Raw genomic sequence first — 6,412 nt, 5'->3', positions numbered from 1 at the left:
TATTCGGCTTGCAAAACTATATGAGACATTTTTACTTTTATTCGACTTGTAAAACTATGATATTTTATTCGATTGAAACTATGTGTGTAAAACAATGCAAAAGTTGTGTGTGAAACAATGCAAAAATGAGCTATTTGTTGAAATAGGGTGGCCAGCCGGCCACGCAGGCACATATGGGTCAACTTGTTGGACGCACTACCGACCCAAATCTAAAACAGGACGGACGCCGAGCGGGCGGCCAATTCAAACGGACAAAAAACGGATAAAAGCACCGTCCGTTTGGGTCGGTCCGTTGAAATTGCTCTAAGCTCAACGAATAACTGAGTTCGAATGCAGCTGATGATTTATTATTTTTGCAGGTTTTAATGCAGCTGCTGATACACATATGGTTCGCCGACGTGCGTCTCCAATGACAATAATAACAGCCTATAAAGTCACCAACTATATAAGCATGGCTTTATGAGTAAGGGAGGAAAACATAGCTTATGCATGTCTCTAGTATACATTAAGGCTAGTCATAGTGGGGAGTAATTTAGACTAGTGTCATGCATATGACACTAGTCTTTGTTACTATCTTCATAATGCAAAATAACATACAAGTAGTATCATAGATGATGGCATTTTTGCTTTGGGTTGCGTTATGTTACGGTAACATATTATATTACTCCAAATCCCTTTCTCCTCATTAATTCTATGCCACATAAGTAACTCTGTTTTGAAATGCGCTATGTTACTTCCTAGTTACTCCCACTATGACCAGCCTAATACATAGTCTGGACTCTGGAGTATTGAAAATTGAAATGGTTTTCCTTTCAACTGAAAAACAAACTGCATGTAACCTGAAGGTTGACCACTTGGCCTTCATTATCGGAAAAGATTGTAACCTGAAGGTTCTCCACTCGAACTCTCCTATACGAAGGTGTCATCATCACTTGTGCCTTCGGGAAGAAAGAAACAGAGAGGGAAGGTCGATCAGTGTATAAAGACATGCATCAGGGAAATGACATCTCATCATGGGTTTTAATTACGTACCGTGTACTATGTCCGGGATGAAGAAGACGCCAAAGACGGGGCGGTTAGGATGGGCATGGAGTGTGTTCTCCAGCGAAGCCCGGGCTTGCTTGACCTCGCCGACCATCACCCCGGAGGTGTAGAACCGGACATGAACCTTCCGAAGGGACACCAGGTATTCCATGCCCAGATCCAACCAATCGCCACCGCTGCTAGCTGCTTCCTCTTTTGCGACCCGCAAACCGATTTCAAACTTGACAGTTTCAGCCCTGGGCAAAGCTCCCGGCCGGAACACGATTCGGCCCGGCGATCGGCAAACCAACACGATTGTTGTCAGACAACGAAACCCATCAGCACCGAAGAATAGCTGCCTTTGGCGGGTGGTCCGCAATGTGAGACTATGAAGAGCCGATAACTTGCCAAGGAACCCAAGATCCTTCTGCCGCACTTCCTCCACCCATATGTGCAACTCGTGTAGTTGCGACAGATGGGCGGGATTCCTCCTTATCCACGCTGGCAGCATGGAGAATATGCCATGTCTGTCTGCGATAAATTCCCGCAGACTTCTAGGTGGCACCCAGCGTTCCCCCAGGAGATCCATGGAAGCGCCGCTGGCATCAATTTCTAGACTTTGGATGTTGGAAAGTTCTTCTAGTGACTCCACAAAAGCTTCCTCTAGCTCCATGCTCAGATCATTAAATTTAATTTGGAGCTTCCTTAATGCTTTCATGTTGCCCAATGCTTTCAAAGTGCATAAAGAGTCACCACAGATTTCACCCAGCACTTCCATTGATGTCAGCTTTCCCAGTCCATCTGGAAGATTCCAGAGAGGCTCAGTTAGTAGGCACATCAATCTTCTCAGTCTGGTAACACTCGACGGAAGTTCTCTTATATCATAATTTCCACTCAAATCCAGCACCTGTAAAAACTGCAACTTTCCAACTTCTGGGACCTCGAAAATTCCTATATCGGCTAGACCTAGGTACCTCAAGTGAAATAAAGTCCCCAAGTCCTGAAGGTTTAGATGGCTATGATCACCAACATTGCATCCAGTCAAATCCAGTACACGTAAAACAACGAAGCTCGACAAAGACGGCAATAGACCAATAGCAGATTTAAATGTGGCAATGGACCTCACTTGTAATATACTCTTAGAAATAAGAGGCATCGTTTGATGTTCTTTGATTGTATTTTGGAGGGACAACTTGCGCACATTTCTCTGAGAAGAAATGCCATCATTGGTACCATTCAATATGGTAACAAAATTCTCTTCTCTTGATAATGAACAAATTAGATCAAGCACACTATCGTGCACACGACAAGCATATAGAAAGCCGCGATAATTGTATACCGGCTGGATCAAGCTTCTGTTCACCAACTCATTGAAGTAAGTCTCCCCGATCTCAAAGAGACTAGTTTTTGCTTTTTCACATTGGACAAAATTTTCGGCAATCCACATCCATATCAATTGATCTTTCATAATCTCGCGATCTTCTGGAAACATGCTTAGATATAATAAACATGTTCTCAGATAAGAAGGCAAGTCATAATAGCTAATTGATAGTATCCTCATCATCTCCTCTACACCGTGGTCTTTGGTAAGTCCACGGCCAATAGACTCTAGCAAAACATGCCACTCATCCTCTGGTTTTGGATGCTGATCACTAGCCAAAAGACTAGCTATAGTAATTATGGCTAATGGCACTCCACCACGTTTCTTCAATATGCATGTGGACACTTCTTCTAATTCACGAGGACACCCACTCTCTTGAGAAAATATCCTTTTATAGAACAACCTTTTGGAATCATCATCACTAAGAGGTTCCATTTGATAGACTGAATCATTAGTAGATGAGCAGCAGAATTTAGATACATTGACTATACGAGTTGTCGTGATTAGTCGACTGCCAAAATTGTTGTTTTTAGAGAAGGCCCAGTTGATAATTGTCCACAATTTCTCATCCCATATGCCATCAATTACAATGAGGTACCTATATTAATTATGAGATCATTAATTTAATAATCATACACATGGTAAAATTTAAAGATAATATAGCAATATGCCCCGGAGATAAGATTATGGAAGGATAAAAAGACGGACCTATTACTAAATTAAATGATCATGTTTCAATCAACGTACATTAATTTATGTACACAATTTCTATTTGTCCATCAGTTTTCCTTAGGTTGCCCGTAATGGGAGTATCATAACTAGTATTATGCATGCTAAATATAGAATTAAATGAAAAAAAAGAGAGTTGAGCATCATATCATGATACCATATCATAATATATATTGTGCTATATATATTGCATGACGACAAATAAGGTCATCTAAGATACTAATATATTAGTGAAAAAAGATAGTAATTTATAATACTATGCATTACGAAGGTAGTACCATACACTAGTATCATATGCATGGTACTTGATACTTTATGATACTACCAACTACAGGCAGCTAGGACAGAAAGACTATTGATTGAAATGATCATGTTTCAACCAAATATTAATGTAGACCTTTTCTATTTGTCCATCTTTATGAATTGGTAGAGCACCACACCTTCCACTATAAATACCTAGCGGAGTGACCCGAGCATTTGCGTGGCTAGATTTACTATACATTTTTATAAACATAATTTCTGATTTTTGGACACATGCTCCAATATGCAACAACAATATATATCTCTTCATCTTCACCTATTGACGTTGACCGTTTGTTCTCCTTTTTTTGAGTGGGGACCGTTTGTTCTCCTTGATCATGTATACATCACCTGAACTATTACCAACAATTGAGCTTGAATAGAGACTACAAACCACGAACCTAAATCTGGTTAGCATAAATACCCTGATCTATCATGAATGTACGATATACCAAGAAACAACTCAATTCGATAAGACATTTCGTCTTGTAAACATGAATGAATATCGTTCAATCCATTCCATTCTTGTCTATTTCTTTTTATATGTATTAATACCCAAAGTTATAAATTTGATCATATCCCTTTAGTAGGATTTTTTTCTCTTCTCGAAAAGGAGGTTAGGACAATTTTCAATCAATAACTAAATCTAAATACTGATGGCTTATACATAAATGTTGGACCATTTTGTTCTCCATATGTCTTATTTCTAAGCGAATTGAAATTAATTTAATTCATAAAACTCATCCACATTAATCCGCATCATTTTTCATTTATGTCATTTTCTACTCTCCACGGAAAGTTTGCATTATGTAGTAATATAAACTATTTGACTACTTTCCTTCATGTGATAGCCTCACACACATACAAAGCACAATGACATTAACCCACAATTATTCTCACATGGTGTTAACAAATAAAAAGTATTCTTAGCTGATGCCATGCAAGCCCTTAAACGATCCTTATACATGTATATACTTGGTTCTTCGTCTCAATCTATCACTTATTCATCACTTCTAGTTGTTTTAGGGTTTGCGGTAATGGATGGTACATGGATACTTTTGCTCAACTACATTCTACAGAGGATGAACTCTTTTATTGTACAACTAAACCCATTCAAGTTGATATTTTTAATGCATATTTCATGTTTATCCTTTGACAAGACTACATAGTCAATACTTGTGCTTCAACACATAAATTCTCTTTCCGTTCTCAGTTTGTCACTTTTCCGTTCCTTCTCATTGTGGTTTATGTACAACCTATCTCTATATAGAGTTCATGACCAGCATTTTTTTATTCTAGTTTCATATAAAAATATTAGTATTTTTATCCTTGTAATATTTTGTATGCATTGTGCATTAAAAATAATATTTTTAGTACGAAAATACACAAAATGGTGACAGTTAGGAAGTAAATGGTGGAAGTTACTCTAAAATCCTCAATACTTTTAAACCTCATAACTTGCATATTATTCCACAAGCACCAATTGAAAGAAATTATCAGCTTAAGCTAGTTGCCATCATAAAGTGAGTGACAGGTGATACCTCTTGTTCTCGAGACGTTCCCGGAGTTTGTCGATGAGTTGCGTTTCGCCCAATATGGTGAAATGGCAAGAAGGATATCCATCAAAATCTTTTTTGCACTAGCATTTCGACCAACAGAAACAAAAGCTCGGCAATCAAATTCTCCTTTAATCTTGTCATAAACCGTTTTGACAAGAGTGGTCTTGCCTAATCCTCCAAATCCGACAACAGAGACAGTCTTCAATTTTTTCTTGGACTCATTGTCTCCTTCTGAAAGCAACTTCATTAGCTCTTGATCCCTTTTCCCAGCAATGCCAACAAGCTCTGTCACTTCGGTGTACAGAGCCCGAAGGCGAGGATCGATGGGAGCCACCGCTGCAGGCATAGCGACAAGATTGTCGACATTGTACCGCACACGCCTGCTAGCAACCTCTTGGACTTGCTTATTGATGTCCTTGATCGCGTTCGCGATCTCATGGTGAGTCTTCCCCTTGATGAACAAGCCGGCCATCTTCTTGGTGAGCCGTTTAATCTTGTTCGAGTTAGCGGCAGGCTCAGAGCCGTCTTCGACACGCACCAGAAACTTGTCAACAACATCCTCCATGTTGAAGGAGAGCTCCCTTACCTCGTCCGCCCAGAGCTTGACCTGCTCGTCGAGTTGGTCCCGTGGCACCTCGCCCACCTTGCGGAGGGCAGTGTACATGCTCTTCATCTCTTTCTCGAGAGACTCGACGCCTTCCCTGACCTTCTTCTTCAGCTTGTACTCCTCCTTGAGGAGCTCGAGCAGCTTGGGGAGCAGGGAGCCCATGGCGCCCGTCGCCAGATTCATCTGGAGCTGTTCCCTCTGAGCTAATTGGATTGTTGTTTGGTTGGTGTGCGTTTGGTGCTGCAGCGATGCATTTTGTAGAACCCGGGCAAGTTCAAAGGAAAAGATAGTATCATGTGAAGATGAATAGCTATACAGTCGTACGTACAATTGTTTGTCGCATGACTGTTCGCCTTTAAAACAAGCGACACCGGCCGACATGCATGTAATTTTCACATGTCCAGGAGGACCAGGACCACTCATTACTACAGCTCACGGTTCTCGATTTTTCGTTACGTGTCGGACACATGACTATTTTTTTTTTAGAATGGACACATGACTGTTCGCCTTTAAAACAAAGCGTCGCTGGTGTTCACACACATACAGGAGAGACGAAGGCAAGTAGGCAAAGCCATAAAAACACAGTGGGCGCGAGCGATGAGTAACCAGCACATTGCTCCGGTCTCCTTTACTAATTTGTAATAAACGTGACTCTCCTTTTCTCTACGATTCGTCTAGATTGATTAACGGAAATGTTATCTGGTGAACGCAAGATATTGTACGTTTCGCGGCGAACTTCCCAACTGTTGTCGGTTCAAAAACATGAATCTTAAAGCGCTCTAGGTTGGCAAGTCAGATAGCCCAACTCATTCG

At 40.6% G+C, this 6,412-nt stretch overlaps 1 pseudogene; it reads right to left on the bottom strand.

Annotated features, from left to right (window-relative positions):
• Positions 1-670: 670 nt before the first annotated feature.
• LOC119303072 lies at positions 671-5,895 on the bottom strand (annotated as a pseudogene).
• Between the last annotated feature and the right edge of the window lie 517 nt (positions 5,896-6,412).

The sequence above is a fragment of the Triticum dicoccoides genome, chromosome 1A (genome assembly GCF_002162155.2).
Source record: "Triticum dicoccoides isolate Atlit2015 ecotype Zavitan chromosome 1A, WEW_v2.0, whole genome shotgun sequence".
In the NCBI taxonomy this organism is placed as follows: Eukaryota; Viridiplantae; Streptophyta; class Magnoliopsida; order Poales; family Poaceae; genus Triticum; species Triticum dicoccoides.
Note: the sequence above shows the minus strand (reverse complement) of the source record. Positions and strands in the feature narration are given on the sequence as shown.